This window comes from Physeter macrocephalus, chromosome 2, assembly GCF_002837175.3.
Source record: "Physeter macrocephalus isolate SW-GA chromosome 2, ASM283717v5, whole genome shotgun sequence".
NCBI classification, from domain to species: domain Eukaryota; kingdom Metazoa; phylum Chordata; class Mammalia; order Artiodactyla; family Physeteridae; genus Physeter; species Physeter macrocephalus.
The window spans coordinates 73,459,505-73,478,622 of record NC_041215.1 but is presented as its reverse complement, the minus strand read 5'-3'; the positions used below and the strand labels follow the sequence as shown (position 1 = coordinate 73,478,622).

The 19,118-nt window shown below is 39.9% G+C and overlaps 1 pseudogene; it reads left to right on the top strand.

Moving 5' to 3' along the window:
- The first annotated feature begins 3,402 nt into the window (after positions 1 to 3,402).
- The window catches only part of LOC102992678 (ubiquitin-conjugating enzyme E2 variant 1-like), a 51,528-nt pseudogene continuing 35,812 nt past the window's right edge, over positions 3,403 to 19,118 (top strand).

The window sequence follows — 19,118 nt, the reverse complement described above, 5'->3', positions numbered from 1 at the left end:
GCTATATGGTAGAAACTAACACAACATTGTAAAGCAACTATACCCCAAGAAAAATTTTTTAAGAAAGATAATCATGTTAAATAAACATTAAAAAGTCAGCAAAAATATTCCCAACTTTCCAAAACTAATGGGAAACAGAGAGCTGCACCTTCTGGAATTCCAATGAGGTGATATCTGGATTGCATTAGGTACATGCATTTCATTTTGCACATTAATGCCCAGGAGGTTGGTCTGTTGTCCCCTGAGAAGAACCTGCAGACAAAGCTTTGAGCAGCACAGCCAATCCTAAGAGGCAGACAGGACCACCTCCTGACAAACTTCCTCAGCAGCTTTGCCACCCTGTGGGTAGCTCTGGAGCACAGCTAGGAGTTTCAGTGTTGAAGAGCCATGGTATCTCTGTCAGTAAAGTAAGAAGTTTTAAATTAGATGCTCTCTGTGGCCGCTTCCAATTTTAAAATTCTCTGTTTTAAAACCCCACTGGGTCTATTCTAGGGATCCTGAATATATAAGTCATACACATAAGTAAGTTACAGTAATAAAGATTCTTCAGGTGTTTTTTATTGTTACATTCTTACACTTAATTCTGGATTTTTAAAAATGTGATTTTTTTGGTTTAGTATTTACAGTTCTTCCGAAGTGACAGCAAATAAAGTCCTTTTTCTTGAACATTAAGTCTACCCTTTACACCTGGGACAAAACTATTTTCTTTAGAGGTACATAAACCCTAGTTGGAATGTCTCCCTTTATCCTAATAAGCTAAATTTTTTTTTCTTGCAGGATCACCCCCCTTAGTGGAAAATACATATTATCTATACTTACTCACATAGACATACAACATATATTGGCCATTACTGAACATGTGCTGTGGGTCACACATTGCATTATGATAAGTGATCTTCACATAAATATGTATTTAATTCTCAGAACTAGAAGCAGTGGGTATATTTGTCCCACTTCACAAATGAGGTAACTGAACCTTAGCGGGTGACAGAGCTAGGATATCAGGCCAGTTCAGCCCTTCCTTGGCCCAGGCTCACTCCCAACCCCCGAGGCAGACTCCCCCAGCTGTTCCCAGCAGCGTCCTGATGTGCAGCCATCACTAAGCTTTTTACACTATTGGAGGCTGCAGTCTTTCTAAATTTTTCAAATTATTCATAACTCTGCCCCACTAAAATTTGCTATCAAAGCTGAGTACATCTTCCTAAATAAATACTAACACAATTTTAGCATGCCCAACCCCCAGTGACTTCCTGAGCCCTTGGGCACCAGTTACAAGAGCAGTTTCCACTCTAAGGTTGGTTTCTTTCCCTAGTCACCCTTCCTTCCCTCTCTTTCTCACCATATCCAAAATTCAGCAGAAGTCCACAGGGCATAGAGTTCAGAATGTATCATCTGGTTATTAGTTTTTAATTTTCCTTGGAAGGTCTGAAGTGCTCCAGCAGACTCTGGGTTACATCTGGGCTTGTTAGCCTTCCTGCCGGTAGCACCACGCTACTCTGGGCTGAGGCCAGCTCCTGGCAAGAATGCCTCCTTTTGTTTCTCAAACACACATTACCAGATACTTTGCCGTATTGATGAGCAGCCTCCTTGCTTGGTCTGCTTTGTCTGATTTTTGGTCTCCAAGTCACAGAAGGGTATGAGGGTCAGGTGGAAAAATCCCAGAAAAACATTTATCCAGAGGTCCCTAGATCCCTGAATTCATAGGATTTACTAAATATCAGTGTTACATAAATATGTCTTTAAGGCTCATATAACTGAATGGAGGAGAAAATACATTTTAAAGCGAAACAAAGAGTTACCTTTGCTGCCTTCTATGGGGATAGAGGGAAGTGGTGATATTGTTTACATTACTCTGTATATAGATCCCTCTTTCTCTTTCTTTTTCTCCCAGACACCGATGAGGGAAGGAGAAATGAGAGTGGGGCACATCAATGAACTTTGTGTATATAATGGAAGGCCTGGAACCCAGCTTGGGGTCAGAGGCTGAAAGGAGTTGCCTTGTTGTGCATGAAGCAATAAGATGATTCCATGTTCTTTTGTTTTCCTCCAGAAGAGAGAGCTATGCCTTGTGGGGAGGCTGACCTGAGTTGGCAGAACTGGCATTTGACCAAAACATCTTAAGTATAACTTTAAAGTTCTCTTGTGATGTGCACCCTTTCCATCTCCTCACACTTTTAGTAAAATATTTCTATGTGCTTTATTTTTTATTATATTTGGTTTGATTTGATTTGCTCTTTTGTGGCAATCCAGGAAAGGAAGGATATTATATCTAAGTGAGATATAGTACAGAGCGGGGATACCATGTGTGGGATGGTGAGAAAATTCATAAACTTAACAAATTTAGGAGATGTGGGAGTATAAAAATAAAGGTGACTACGAACAGTGTAAGCCATTCTCTTCTCCACCAGAGTTCTTGGTATGATTGGAAAGAATAAGAAGCCTTCACTAAACATGATGTTTGAACCAACTGCACTTAAATCTCAATGGATGGGGTGCTCAGCTGATATCTAGAAGCCATTAACCAATGTAACTACTATTTTAAAATTATAATTCAGATTTCATTGATTCATGTCCATTCTTGTTGTGGTAGCAGAGTAACAGCCTCCCAAAGATGCCCACATCCTAAACCCTGGAACCTGTGGATATGTTGGGTTAGATGACAAAGGAGATTTCAAGTAGCAGGTGGAATTAAGGTTGCTAATCAGCTGACCTGACTTTCAAATAGGAAAATTATCCTGGATTATCTGGGTGGGCCCAGTGTAATCACAAGGATCTTAAGAGTGGGAGAGAGAGGCAGAAGTAAGGGTCAGAGTGATGCTATGAGAGAAGGACTCCACACTTTTTCTGGTTTCCAAGGTGGAGAAAGGGAAACATGAGCCAAGGGATGCAGGTGGCCTCTAGAAGCTGGAAAAAGCAAGGAAATGGATTCTCCCCTGGAGCTTCCAGAAAGGAAATCAGCTCTGTCAACATCTTGATTTTAGCCTAACGAGACTCAGTGTTGAATTTCTAACCTACCAAAAGGTAAGATAGCAGATTTGTGTTATTTTAAGCCACACAATTTGCTATGGCAGCAAAGATATATCTGTATCAGTTATCTATTGCCACATAATAAACCACCTGAAAATGTAGTGATCTAAATAACGATAATCATTTATTTTGCTTGTGAACCTGCAGTTTGGCCAGGACTCAGTAGGGCAGTTTGGCTCAGTTCTACACACCATAAACTTGGTGCTTCTTTTGGGGGGTGGGGAGTCTACTCTCAAGATGGCTCACTCCCATGGCTGAATAAGTATTAGCTGTTAGCTGGGAGCTTGGCTGGGAGCTCAGGTGGGGCTGTGGGCTTGGTAACTCATTCCCTTCCCACATGTGTCTCACCACAGGCTGTCTGGGCTTCCTCACAGCATGATGCAAGATGACTGCAAGATCAAGCAGCCCAAGAAAACAAGGGAGAAGAACAAGGTAGAAGAGCATGATATCTTCATGACTGAGCTTGGGAAGTAACGTAACTTTACTTCTGCCATATTCTACTGGCCTGCTCAGGCTCAAGGGGAGGGGACATAGATTCACCTCTGGAGAGGAAGTGGCACATTTCTAGTAGAGCATGGAGATGGTGAGGCCATCTTTGAAAGATACAATCTGCACACCTCACACGTGAAATCTCAACGCTTTGTACACTACCTTCCAAAATTATTTCTGGAAGCCCACAGTGTATTTTCTCATGTGTGTTTAAAAATAAGTCATGTATTTACCACTTAATATATGCAGTTTTATTTCTTTTCTCTTGCTTCCAACTCCTGTTTCTGAGTACAGCTGTGTCTTCTGGATAATGGAAGGTTTGTTGTTTTTCCCACTGCACTATCACTCTTAGGAACCAAATGCATACATTAGGCTGTACAAAAGAGGAATGGCAGCATTTGCTCCTTCTGCTTTTGGTGTTACACTGTTAAGGAATACCCACATAGGACACTATTTCTTTAAGAAGTTCCTCAGTCCCTTATGCAAATGGAATCTAGCAAGTTAAGATCTAACTGAACTCCAAAGTAAGTATATTAGGTTCAGACTCACAATAACAGAATTGAGATTGCCTTTGAAAATTTTAATTGTTCAAGGTACATAATCCCATGTAGTCTTAGTTGATTGGCAATTACAGTGATTAAGATCTCCTCTGCCTTCTTTGCCACAATATCTTTATTTCTGTCTTTCTTATCTAGAAGAAAAGGCTTGGTTGAATGATAAAACAGGTAAAATGACATATGTTAAATTTTCTATCAATTAAAGTAGCTTCCATTTGGAGATCCCATAATTCATAACTGTCCCCTTCTTTTGGGCTTTTTCTTTTTCAAACAAGGGCCTATACAATTTTGGTCCCAATCCCAAATGGCTTGAGCCTCCTGACTGTAGAAGATGACTAATGAAAGGGTCCTCTTGCCTGTAGTCAATACTGTCCAATAGAAACTTTTTTCAATGATGAATGCACTCCATATCTGAGTTGTCCAATATGGTAGCCACTATCAGTGTGTGGTTATTAGGCATTTGGAATGTAGCTAGTGTGACTAACTGAATTTTTTAAAAATTTATTTATTTTGTTTGTTTGTTTGTTTTTTGCAGTATGCGGGCCTCTCACTGCTGTGGCCTCTCCCATTGCGGAGCACAGGCTCCGGACGTACAGGCCCAGTGGCCATGGCTCATGGGCCCAGCCGCTCCGCGGCATGTGGGATCCTCCCGGACCGGGGCACGAACCCGTGTCCCCTGCACCGGCAGGCGGACCCCCAACCACTGTGCCACTAGGGAAGCCCCTTAAATTTATTTTTAAATTTATTTCATTTATTTATTTTTGGCTGTGTTAGATCTTCGTTGCTGCACATGGGCTTTCTCTAGTTGGGTGAGCGGGGGCTACTCTTCATTGTGGTGTGCAGATTTCTCATTGCGGTGGCTTCTCTTGTTGTGAAGCACGGGCTCTAGGCACATGGCCTTCAGTAGTTGTGGCCCGCAGGCTCAGTAGTTGTGGGCCACAGGCTCAGTAGTTGTGGCTTACGGGCTCCAGAGCACAGGCTCAGTAGCTGTGGCACATGGGGTTAGTTGCTCTGTGGCATGTGGGATCTTCCTGGACCAGGGATTGAACCTGTGTCCCCTGCATTGACAGGTGGAATCTTAACCACTGCGCCACCAGGGAAGCCCTGAGTAACTGAATTTTTAAGTTAATTTCATTGAATTTAAAAGTAAATAGCCGCATGTGGTAAGTAGCTACCATATTGGAGAGCATGACTCTAAATGATGAAATCTTAGTGTGACTTCTGGGTCCTCAGTTTCTGAAAGCTCCTTCACAGCCAAGGAAGGAGGTCTAAAGCAATCAGAGCTCCATGAGATTGGGAGAATATAAGGCTTTTATATATGGATATAATTCTAGTTGTACCACTGGATTTCAAGGCATGAGGAGTTCAACTGGACTCCGGCTTTATCTTCAACAGTTTTATTTTGTGAGAAAACAAAGACATAACTATGCCAATTATCTTGTATTCATGGATCTCATGGATGATTTTACTAGAAAGAGCATCTTGATTCCTGTCCTAAGGCTCCCCAAATCTTGCTTTGATATTGGCAAAGTCTGCCTCAGGCCTGAATCACATTTCTCCCAATTTTTCAAACATGATAAATAGCAGAGTCCAAAAGAAGAGTTCTTCAGGGTTTAAAGCTGAGACAAGTTTTTATTTTGGGTCAGTTACAACAACCAATAAGTCAGTAATTGCAATAACAATGCTGTGTAACAAATCATCCCCCCAAAACTCAGTGGCTTACAACATAAACAAGTACAGGTTGGGTAGGTTCAATTGATCTAGGCTGAGCACAGCTGAATGTGCCTCCAGGCTACAGGATAGGTTCAGGTCTGCTCTATGTATTTTAGACATGTTCTCATAGAGATGGTAGAAGCTCAGGAGAGAAAACCTAGTCTTGCAAGCACATTTCAAGGCTTTGCTCAAATCACATAGGCTAACATTCCATTGGCCAAAGCAAGTCACATAGCCAAGCCAAGAGTCAAAGGGTGGGAGACTCACTCTTCCCATTATGAGGCCCTGGAGAAGGTTTGGATGTACAACACTACTATGAGAGAGTGAAGAATTAGGACCAGCAATTTAATTTACCATACCTACATCAGACTCAATCTTTCTCTCTCCTCACTCTCTGTTTCTGTCTGTCTGCCTCTCTGTCTGTCTGTCTCTCTCTCTCTCTCACACACACACACACACACACACTTTTCTGGTTGTGATAACAACATCAATGCTTTAAAAAAAAAAACAAAAAAACCTTTCTATACCTGGAAAGACAATGCTTTGACTCCTCTCTTTTTTACTTCCATCTTTGGGGAACTTATTTTAAATCACATTCTTTTATAGCAAATACATCAGCAAATTTAGTTATCTGGAAACTAGTTTACTAGTTGTGATGTTTAATAACTTTTTGATAGTCTAAATGTGATGTGATAAAAAAATTAGTCTTAATGCATGAATTTGTGTGTGTGTATGTGTTTTTTTTGTTTTGTTTTTCTTGGCTGTGTTGGATCTTTGTTGCTGCGTGCCTGCTTTCTCTAGTTGTGGCGAGTGGGGGCTACTCTTCGTTGCAGTGTGCGGGCTTCTCATTGCGGTGGCTTCTCTTGTTGCAGAGCATGGACTCCAGGCACACGGGCTTCAGCAGTTGTGGCACATGGGCTTAGTAGTTGTGGCTCGCGGGCTCTAGAGTGCAGGCTCAGTAGTTGCGACGCATTGGCTTAGTTGCTCCGTGGCATGTGGGATCTTCCTGGACCAGGGCTCAAACCAGTGTCCCCTGCACTGGCAGGCGGATTCTTAACCACTGCGCCACCAGGGAAGCCCAATGCATCAATTTTGTTACCTTTTCTCTTTTCCCTAAAGCCTTTGATATTCATTTAGTTAAAAACCAACCAACTAATTTAGTACCCAGTCTCTCTGGAGCCATCCCATTTGGAGCTCTATGGCATCTGTCTAAAATAATTCCAGCTTAGTCTAAACCATTCAAAATTTTTAGAAGCCAACTCCTTAATATTAATGAAATATTGTTATTTTTAAAAGTAGGTTAGAAAATAAGATAGATAATAGATAGAATGTATTATTTATATAAGTAAATGTTTGTGTTTATACCTGCTTAGAAGGGATTAGGAAGGCTAGGTTGCCCCTGGGGAGAGGTATTGATATCTCATTTTCACTGTTTCCTTCATATACTATCATACCATTAGATCATTATTCAGTAAGCAAGTATTATTTTTTATGACAAAAAGTTGTTAAAAATAAAAACCATATCATTATACCTCGAATATTTTGACAGGCTGTCATAGTTGGCAGGATAGAAATAAACTCCATATTTCCATGATTTGTAAGTTTCTTAGAGGAGAGAAAGAAGTGTGGGTGCTTTTGAGGGGACAGGAGTATTTTAGAGTTCAGTCGGAGTTTTAATTTTGTTTTGCTCTAGTTCCAATTGAGTTTATCTTTAGTCCTTGATTTATAAATATCTCTTCCTCTAAAATGATCTGTTCCAGCAACCATTTCTAAGCACTCCAGATTGAGATCAGCTTCCCATACAGGAAGTCACTTAGAGGAAAAGTGACCAAGAGTTTCTGTTTTCTTATGAAAGCACCGTGGTCTCTGGTAGCACCATTTTGTGTCATCGTAAAATGAATTGTAGCCAGGCAACAGATGTCATCTATTCTAACAGCAAAAGCTTCTATTTGCATCACTCAAACAGTCGTGTTTTTACCTTAACACAATCTCAACCTTCAGGACCAACTCTCGAAGAGAAAATATTACAAAACATAAATATCCCAGGACCAGGCTCCTCCTGGGTCACTTTAGGATGTGTCAAGGTTTCAGAAATCAAGTTCATGACCATTCACAGAAGTCGGTCCCCTCATTCTAGCCATTTGCATCCTTTCTGGGCATATTACATTAAGGAGAGTGGGCCAGAGGTTAGAGCAGGCCCTTTGATTTCTGAATTTGAAACTTGGCTTCTCCATTACGATGTTGTACAACCTCTGGCAAGTAACTAAAGCCTTACTGAGCTTCATTTTCCCTTCTTGCAAAGTGCGGATAAAAATGACACTTAGCTCATTGGGTCCTGTGAGGTTGAAATAAGAGGGCATGTGAAAGCACTTAGAACAATGCCTGGCTGGTAAAGGCCCCCAATAAATCTTTACGTTCTAATGCTTCTCCACTAATTAATTGTCCCTCTGATACTCTGAAAGGATTAGTACAAATCTTACCAGGTGAATCTTTACTCTCTAAAAATGGATAGAAGCAAGTATAGTATTTTATTTTGTGAGAAAACCTATGAGTGACTGGGATCTAAGCCAGATCCACTTACATAATTCGAGTATTCCACATCCACAGGAGTGAAGCAGGAGCAAACTTGGGGGCACATCTGCTTTATAACGCTTCTTTTGTAGATTTTTCAGATGTCATTATAGAATATATACATGGTTGAGTAACAGGGGGTTAAGGATCACTTTGTTTTTTTAATAAATTTATTTATTTTTTATTTTTGGCTGCGTTAGGTCTTTGCTGTGAGCGGGCTTTCTTTAGTTGCGGCGAGCAGGGGCTACTCTTCATTGCAGTGTGTGGGCTTCTCATTGTGGTGGCTTCTTTTGTTGTGGAGCACTGGCTCTAGGCACGTGGGCTTCAGTAGTTGTGGCTTGTGGGCTCAGTAGCTGTAGCTCGCGGGATCTACAGTGCAGGCTTAGTAGTTGTGGCTCATGGGCTTAGTTGCTCCGTGGCATGTGGGATCTTCCCAGACCAGGGCTAGAACCTGTGTCCCCTGCCTTGGCAGGCAGACTCTGAACCACTGCTCCACCAGGGAAACCCAATCCCTTTGTTTTTGATATGAAAATCGCCTTTAAAAACCAGATTTAAAAGACTATAAATCATGTAACATTGTTTCAATTTTATTATAATGTACTTCAGGGAATTAATTTGATTTTCTGAAATATTTCGACAGGAATAGCGTCATTTTTCACTTTCCAGGGTTCTAGCTCTACTGAATTACACATTATCACATAAGGCTACCAAATTTTATTTTCATATTATATATTATCCCTCTGAAATCAGTATCTGGAACATTTAATTCCTGTAAATGGGAATTTGCTCATTAAAAATGAATAGAATGTAAAACAAACCAAAGGCGATTTCATCTATATTATGCAATACCTTCCTTTGCCCTTCAACATATATGCACATTATTTTAATCCCACTCTCCTAGAAATTGAAGATAGAAGAATATTGCTTCATTGAGTAGAACATTTCTCAGAAAAAGTAATATAATGCAGAGATATAATATACAATATTTGGTGGATACAGGAATGAATCTCACTTAAGCATAACAACTGAAATCTTTTCTCTTCTGCTCTGGTTGCTTTTTCACAGAGTTGCTCGTGAATGACCAAAGGAAGATTTTTGGCTTGTGGCATGCTTGGGCAGTAGGTGGCCTAAGAGTTCTCAGGGAGACACGAAAAGGGAACTTCTGGTAGAGAGGACTACATCACATAGTGATTCTTACAAGTCACTGCTACGAGGTTTAGTTCAAAGAATTGCAGGCCCAAATGTTACGAATGTATAATTTTTATTCGGCAAAGGATTTCAAAAAGCCTGAACTCCTTTAAAACTCAATCATAACTCAGGCTGGTAGGTGACATGCCAGATTTCAGTGGGCATAATTTGAAATGGATGAGAAATTATCACAGGTGTTAACAGGTCCAAATGCGATACAATACTAAAGCACCAAAGCTCCGACAAAGGACTCGAAAGAGGCTTGATATGATATGTTGATGCCTGCCAAATAGCATCTGTCCTCAAATGCCTGGCTGGAAAACTTTTACGTGAAATTAAAAGCCTATCTGAATTTCAGTCCGAGAAAAAGAGCCTTGTATACTGCCTGATATTTGCAATTACCGAAACTCATAGATTTATATTGTAACTAATTAATTTTTGATCAAGGATACCTGCTCCAGTAAAAACAAAGGAACATAAAGAAGTAAGAAGATCTTAAAACTTTTTTTCAATTTAACAACTCTTACGGGAAAAAATCAGATTCACGAACTAACTTATGTTTATTGTTATGAAACCCAGCATTCATTACTCTGTCAATGCACTTAGAAACTTTATGACTATCATAGGTATCCTCACAGGAAACTCTTCATTTTCTTAAAATGTTGACTGTTTTGGCTACTACAAGCATGAGTGCCTGTGGTCTCTTCCCCTACAGGCTGCTGCACTGGAAACCTTCAGTTAGTCCCTCTACCACACGCAGTGCCAAGGCTATTCCTGATGAATTCCCTTCCACCCACCATCTCTGGTGGGCCCACTCCTTACCCTCCTACAGCAAGGGTGAGGAATTAGTACTTTAGCGTCTGCTACCTTAATGCTCCACCCGCCCCCAGAGACCTGTGAATCTCCATCTAGCCTCAGTCCCAGGAGGACTCATTGCAGTAGGGGGACCTTGCCAAGCTGTGTGACCTTTGCTTGCTCCTCTTACTAATGGTGCTTCCTTGTCTTTTTGGTTTGTTTTCTGTCATGTATAAGATAAAGACAATAATAGTGCTTGTCTCATAAAGTTGTGACTATTAAATTCATACAATCCATAGGCACAATCCATGGTACATGGTAAAAATTCAACAAATTATGATGATGAAGGCAGATAATAGGATCTTGATTCTTAGAGAGGACAATCTGTTGAAACATAGAGCTACACAGTGTTTTGCTTCTTTTAGAGTCATTTTCCTGAATTCTTTTTACTACTGTAGTCACTGTAACTTTTAATATTTATCATCTCAAAAAAGATTGCTATAATAAGCAGTTAGACAACCATATATGAAGTCAATTGTTTTGCATGATGTATGTAATCAAAAAGTTTTAAGTGTCTGCTTACCAATAAAGAATTTTTACATTGAAAACACAAACGAACAAGCATGGCCTATGTGAGTACAAATGCCATGCTTTCTTAGAGATACTTTCTTCTGAAACTCTCTTCACTTTTACCCCTACCACTTTGGGATGTCAATCCCAACCTGGACCCAGGCTTGGTTCCTGATTTAGCCCATGGGTTACCATCCTTTTCTACTCTCTACTGAAAATCCAACATGCTTTTTGAATCCACATGAGTTATGACAGTAAACAAATGTTCCATTAATTAATTTATTAATTTATTCCTTCTGTTTCTCTTTGAATAGACACATTTTTATGACCAAAATAAAGTTTAGAAACTCACCCATTGAGAATTAAGCATTAAATCTCAGAAAAAATACATTTTTCCTAGGTATATCAGTTCTCAAAATTGTAATTTCAGAAAGATTTTTTTTACATGAATTACAATAAAGATAACACTTTTCCTTTTGAATGAAGATGAGTTATTTTTCTAGATTATTTCTATAGTGATGACAAACTATACAAAAAAATCTAGATGATCAAGAAAAGCTAACTTCCCATATTGATTTTTATACTGGCTAATGTTATATTTGATAAAACATTATATGACAAAACTCTATACTAAACTCTAATTAAAATTTTGTCTAAAATATATTGGTTTATAGCTTGCCTTTCTAAATTAAGTATACTGAATGTTCCCTAATATTATATTGATAACCAAGATGTTACAGTGACTAAAAGTAATTTTTTTGTGAATTTAACCTTACTTTTAAAGATTTGGGCATAGAAGTTATAGCAGATTAAGTATGTCCTTGTAATGGTATATTTGAGAAATTTACTTCAATTTTTGCAAATGTTGCCTATTCACCTTTTTTGGTCATTTATCCTTTCAACTAAAAGCAGAGTGGATCATATTCTGGTTAATTGTAGTTCTAGTTTCAGTTAAAAGATTTTTTAAAATTAGGAACAATGGCAAAAGAAAATCAACAACAAAATACTTATGTTTTATGTCTATCGGGGCAACAACTTCAGTAAGACGATATTCTATAAATGATGCTTTACAGATCTATCCTTATATAGATCTGCCTCTACTAAACAGTCATTATTTTTTAATTGTGTGAAAAACAAGCAAAAAAATCTTATTACTATTATAAACACAGTGAATGCTTACATCTAAAAGGAAAAAAAAAAGAAAAACCCAGATCTTGGCAAATTCACAATAACTCTACGGCATATTATTTCCCCCATAGCTAAAAATGTTAGAAATACCATTTGGCTTCTGATGAATACTTAAATACAGAATAAAATAATTTTTTTTTTTTTTTTTTTTTTTTGGTGGTATGCGGGCCTCCCTCTGCTGTGGCCTCTCCCGTTGCGGAGCACAGGTTCTGGACGCGCAGGCTCAGCGACCATGGCTCACGGGCCCAGCCGCTCCACGGCATGTGGGATCCTCCCAGACCGGGGCGCGAACCCGGTTCCCCTGCATCGGCAGGCGGACGCGCAACCACTGCCCCACCAAGGAAGCCCAACAGAATAAAATAATTTTAAAGCTAAGAAGAATCATGCTTTTAGATCTCTTTAGTCTCTCTTCATTTTCATTCTTAACATTAAAGATGGATTTTCTTTGGTGTTTAAAATTCCACGAACAATATCCTTAGAAGACTTATTGTGTATTCAAAGATAAGGAGAGAAAAATATAGCCATACTGAATAGACCCCAACTCCTGCCTTAGATCATGTTATGAGCCTACAGGGTCAAAAACACAAATGCTAACCCTCCAAAGGCCAAAGATTTACTGAACAGAAGTTCTATTAGTTTTTTTTATGTGTGTGAATAATCATCCTCTAAAATTTGTCTCAATAAGATTTTCTAGGAGTAGTTTACCCTTGAATGAACTTGTCAAAGTCCTGTCCTTCTTATTACTTTTAGAAGCTCTAAAATAAAAGCCAATGAGTTCATTTTACTTTTCTGTCCTCCCTAATACAGAGAGGCAGTGATCTTGGTGGCTCAGCTCCTGCCTGTGCTTGGATTGACTTTGAATTGCTGAGTTATTAGTAAAATGAAGGACTTACAGGGACATAATCTCTAATGTCCCATTTAAAAAATATCTTTATAAAATCTAAATCCATTTACACACTAATGGATTGCAGAATAAGAAGCAGATGACCTGAAGTAAGTGCTTTAAAAATCATTTTCTCTATTTTCCTCATTAAGTTTATTTCTCAGAACTTTCTTGAACCTGAAAGTATGGCTTAATGAGCCATAAATAAAATTCAAACCAAAAAACTTTGTGTTGCTTATAAACAAAACATCCACAATGACCAAGATGGTTCAAAGCATTTTCCTTATTTTCATAAAAACTACTAATTTACAAAACCACATGATTAAGTAACATCACTAAATCCCTATAAAACTGTGATGCTTTCTAAGACCAGCCCAGGAAAAAAAGAGCAGGAATAAAGAGAGATTGGTTCAAGATGGTGGAGTAGAAGGACGTGCAAGCACTCCCTCTTGCGAGAGCACTGGAATCACAACTAACTGCTGAACAATCTTCGACAGGAAGACACTGGAACTCACCAAAAAAGATATCTCACATCCAAAGACAAAGGAGAAGCCACAATGAGATGGTAGGAGGGGTGCAATCACAACAAAATCAAATCCCATAACTGCTGGGTGGGTGACTCACAGACTGGAGAACACATACCACAGAAGTCCACCCACTGGAGTGAAGGTTCTGAGCCCCACGTCAGGCTTCCCAACCTGGGGGTATGGCAACGGAAGGAGGAATTCCTAGAGAATCAGACTTTGAAGCCTAGTGGGATTTGACTGCAGGACTTCAGCAGGACTGGGGGAAACAGAGATTCCACTCTTGGAGGGCACAAGCAAAGTAGTGTGTGCATAGGGACCCAAGGGAAGGAGTATTGACGCCACAAGAGACTGAACCAGACCTAACTGCTAGTGTTGGAGGGTCTCCTGCAGAGGTGGGGGGCAGCTGTGGCTCACCAAGGGACAAGGACACTGGCAGCAGAAGTTCTGGGAAGTACACCTTGGCGTGAACCCTCCCAGAGTCCGCCATTAGCCCCACCAAAGAGCCCAGGTAGGCTCCAGTGTCGGGTTGCCTCAGGCCAAACAACCAACAGGGAGGGAACCCAGCCCCACCCATCAGCAGACAAGCAGATTAAAGTTTTACTGAGCTCTGGCAACCAGAGAAACAGCCAGCTCTACCCACCACAAGTCCCTCCCATCAGGAAACTTCCACAAGCCTCTTAGATAGCCTCATCCACCAGAGGGCAGAGAGCAGAACCAGAAGAACTACAATCCTGCAGCCTGTGGAACAAAAATCACATTCACAGAAAGATAGAAAACATGAAAAGGCAGAGGGTTATGTACCAGGTGAAGGAACAAAATAAAACCCCAGAAAAATAACTAAATGAAATAGAGCTAGGCAATCTTCCAGAAAAAAAAATTCAGAATAATGATAGTGAAGATGATCCAGGACCTCAGAAAAAGAATGGAGGCAAAGACTGAGAAAATGCAAGAAATGTTTAACAAGGATCTAGAAGAATTAAGAACAAAAAAACAGAGATGAACAACACAATAATTGAAATGAAAAATAAACTAGAAGGAGTCAATAGCAGAATAATTGAGGCAGAAGAAAGGATAAGTGACCTGGAAGACACAATGGTGGAATTCACTGCTGTGGAACAGAATAAAGAAAAAAGAATGAAAAGAAATGAAGAGAGTCTAAGACCTCTGGGACAACATTAAAAGCAACAACATTCACATTATAGGGGTCCCAGTACAAAAATGGGCAGAATACCTTAATAGACATTTCTCCAAAGACGACATACAAATGGCCAAGAAGCACACGAAAAGCTGCTCAAAATCATTAATTATTAGAGAAATGCAAATCAAAACTACAGTGAGGTATCACCTCACACCAGTTAGAATGTGCGTCATCAGAAAATCTACAAACAACAAATGCTGGAGAGGATGAGGAGAAAAGGGAACCCTCTTGCACTGTTGGTGGGAATATAAATTGATACAGCCACTATGCAGAACAGTATGGAGGTTCCTTAAAAAACTAAAAATAGAATTACCATATGACCCAGCTATCTCAGTACTGGGCATTTACCCAGAGAAAACCATAATTTAAAAAGACACATGCACCCTAATATTCATTGCAGCACTATTTACAGCAACCTAAATGCCCTTTGACAGACGAATGGATAAAGAAGATGTGGTACATATATACGATGGACTACTACTCAGCCATTAAAAGGAACGAAATTTGGTCATTTGTAGAGACGTGAATGCATCTAGAGACTGTCATCAGAGTAAAGTAAGTCAGAAAGAGAAAAACAAATATCGTATATTAACACATATATGTGGAACCTAGAAAATGGTACAGATGAACCGGTTTGCAGAGCAGAAATTGAGACACAGAAGTAGAGGAAAAACGTATGGACACCAAGAGGGGAAAGTGGTGGTGGTGGTGGTGGTGGTGTGATGAACTGGGAGATTGGGATTGACATGTATACACTGATGTGTACAAAATGGATGAGTAATAAGAAAATTAGAAAGTAAACATTTAAAAGAAGCAGGAATAAACAAACATGGTCTTTAAAAAATTCAGTTATGAAGAGCAATCATGATAATACCCAGCAAATATACATATTTTCAATGCTACATAATTTAATAATTTAAAGCTTTTCCCTAAAAGATAAAGCAAGACTGAAATTGCAGAACTTAAGTGTTTCTGAAGCAAATTTATTGATATTTATAGATGAAATATCAATTCAGTTGGTAAAATGTCTTCGTAGTGACCTCCAAGCTCACTTCTAATTTTTTGGGGGGGTGGGATGAGGTGGTAGGTTTGCTTGTTTTCCAGTGTTAATTTAATCAATGCCTTCAGTCATCTCCCTCTGCAGCTAAGCTCTCCTGGGGAAAATGTGGGGCAGCTCACCTCTGTGATACTCTTTTTTAAAATTTAATTTAATTTATTTATTTTTGGCTGCATTGGGTCTTCGTTGTGGTGCATGTGCTTCTTATTGCAGTGGCTTCTCTTGTTGTGGTGCACGGGCCCTAGGCATATGGGCTTCAGGAGTTGTGGCTCGCAAGCTCTAGAGCACAGGCTCAGTAGTTGTGGCGCGCATGCTTAGTTGCTCCACGGCATTTGGGATCTTCCTGGACCAGGGATCAAACCCATATCCCCTGCATTGGCAGGCGGATTCTTAACCACTGTGCCACCAAGGAAGTCCTGTGATACTCTTTTAAACAACACCTCTGATACTCTGTTTCGACAGCAAGTCCCTACCTCTATTATAACACTGTATCATAATACTGATTATCTGGTTAACTCTCTCACCATCCACAAGTTCCTTAGGAGCAGGAATTAAGTCTTAACTAATGACAAAATGAAACTCTGTTACCCAGACAGGCAGATCAAGTAGGATTCACTGAGAAGCCCACTATAAGAGAGAGCAAGCTGTTGTGTTGTTTGGAAGAATCTGCCAGCATAGGGCCACAGTGTATTTCTCAACTAGGAAACCAGAGATAGTGGGTTACCTCACTGAGCAGGACTCCAGATTGCCCAGTGTAGTCAACCCATTGGAGTGGGAACAACCATCACAGCCCATGTATGGAGCTCTGCTGCTAGGATGGAACAGTCGGTCCTTCACAATTGTGTTGCCATTCAAGGCACAGTTTGTTTCCCCCAGCTGACTGACTCCTTGTTTACTCATCTCTATCAATCATGAGGGACTTGAGTGGTCATATTTAAGCTCTGCAAACAAGCATATAATTGTTACAACTATTTAATTTCATAATGTACTCTTTTCCCTGTTATATGTTCAATTTGATTTGATCCAGGACAATTTGCTAGTATGTTGGAATCTCACACCTGAACCACTCCACTAAAGCAGTGTCAGTCATGAAAGCAATGCATGAAGACCACTACCAGCAGCCATAATTGCTCAATATTATTAAGTCCTTACTGTTTTCAAGGCACTGCACAAAGTGATTTATGTGCATTATCTCATTTAATCCTCACAATAACCCAATGTATTAGGAATCACTATACCTGATTTTGTAGATTATAAAACAGAGGCCCAGATATATTAATTGGATCCCCACCATTATACATACTGACTGTATTAAACTCAGATTAAGTAAATCAAAGATAGTTGTTTAAAAGAAAAAAAGATCATTGTTGCCAACATTTTTTAAATCTCTTAATAAAAAAGATGGACAAGTCCTCTTGAAAGTGTTAATATCTACAAAACCCTGCTATGTATACAACATTGCTCTTACTTATGTTCCCATTTATATCATGATATCAGCATGTGTCTCAGTATAATATGGAAAACCTATAATGTGGATGATGATACTATTGTCTTTTGATCCCAGCTTAAGTTTGTTCTATATTGACCTTGATTATGAAATCATTTGACCAATTATTTCATTATTAATGGGGTGGGCAATGTAGGGAAAATCTCTAGAACAAAAATATGACATGGTTTCTATTCTTAGAGAGACACACATGACATAGGAAACAAGGGCACATCTGATTGCATGGAGCTGATTGCTACATGTGTGAAATGGGATGTAAAGACAAGGGATTTTTTACATTTGTCAATGAGACTAAAAAGGTTAAACAGTTTGCCTAAGATCACACAACAAGTGAGATGCAGAGCTGCGATTTGAACATTGCTCTGTCCAACTCCAGAACATAAGTTAGGTTTTGAAATATGTAAATAAGAGTGGGGCAGAGACAACTTTATATTCGTAGTGTCCATTCTCTCCTTCTTTAGAAACAGAATCCTCAAACTGTAGTTGGGCACAAGGATGCCAGTTAATACCTACTTTCCTTCATCTCTCCTTGTAGTAAGATGCAGCCATGAGCCTGTATATCTGTCAGTGGAACATAAGCTAAAAGATGTGTGCAACTTCCTAAAAGAGAACATGCACAACTGTCACTTCTCCCGGCTCCTTCCCTCTGGCTGGAATGTGGACTGGATGGTGGGAGCAGGGAACCCATCTTAAGTCATGAGATGAAAGCTGCATGTTGAGAGCAGTGGGAGGGAGAGAGTTTTCCAACACCACGGGGTTGTGATGTCAGCCCTGTTATCATCATACTTTGTTATTATGTAAGAAAGAAATAGCTTTTAACGTGTTTAAGTCACTGTCATTTCAGCCTGTAATACTGCAGGGACCTGTATATGAAAGAACTCATTGAGTAGAGCAACAAAAGATAAGGCGCAGGGAGGAGGACCTTCAAGATGGCGGAAGAATAAGAAATGGAGATCACCTTCCTCTCCACAAATATATGAAAAATACATCTATATGTGGAACAACTCATACAGAACACCTACTGAATGCTGGCAGAAGACCTCAGACTTCCCAAAAGGCAAGAAACTTCCCACGTTCTTGGCCGTGTGACTGACAGGGTCTTGGTGCTCCGGCCGGGTGTCAGGCCTGCGGCTTTGAGGTGGGAGAGCTGTGTTCAGGACGCTGGATGACAAGAGACCTCCCAGCCCCATGTAATATCAGTCGGCAAGAGCTCTTCCAGAGATCTCTGTCTCAACGCTAAGACCCAGCTCCACTCAAAGGTGAGCAAGCTCCACTGCTGGACACCCCATGCCAAACAACTAGCAAGACAGGAACACAACCCCACCCATTAGCAGAGAGGCTGACTAAAATTAAAATGAGTTCACAGACACCCCAAAATACACCACCGGACATGGTCTTGCCCACGAGAAAGACAAGATCCAGCCTCATCCACCAGAACACAGGCACCAGTCCCCTCCACCAGGAAGCCTACACAACCCACTTAACCAACCTGACCCACTGGGGGCAGACACCAAAAACAAGGGGAAATATGAATATGCAGGCTGTGAAAAGGAGACCCCAAAGACAGTAAGTTAAGCAAAATGAGAAGACAGAGAAGTACCCAGCAGATGAAGGAGCAAAGTAAGAAAAAAAACCCACCGGACCAAACAAATGAAGAAGAAATAGGCAGTCTATCTGAAAAAGAATTCAGAGTAAAGTTAGTAAAGATGATCCAAAATCTTGGAAACAGAATGGAGAAAATACAAGAAATGTTTAACAAGGACCTAAAAGAACTAAAGAGCAAACAAACAATGATGAACAACACAAAAAATGAAATTAAAAATTCTCTAGAAGGAATCAATAGCAGAC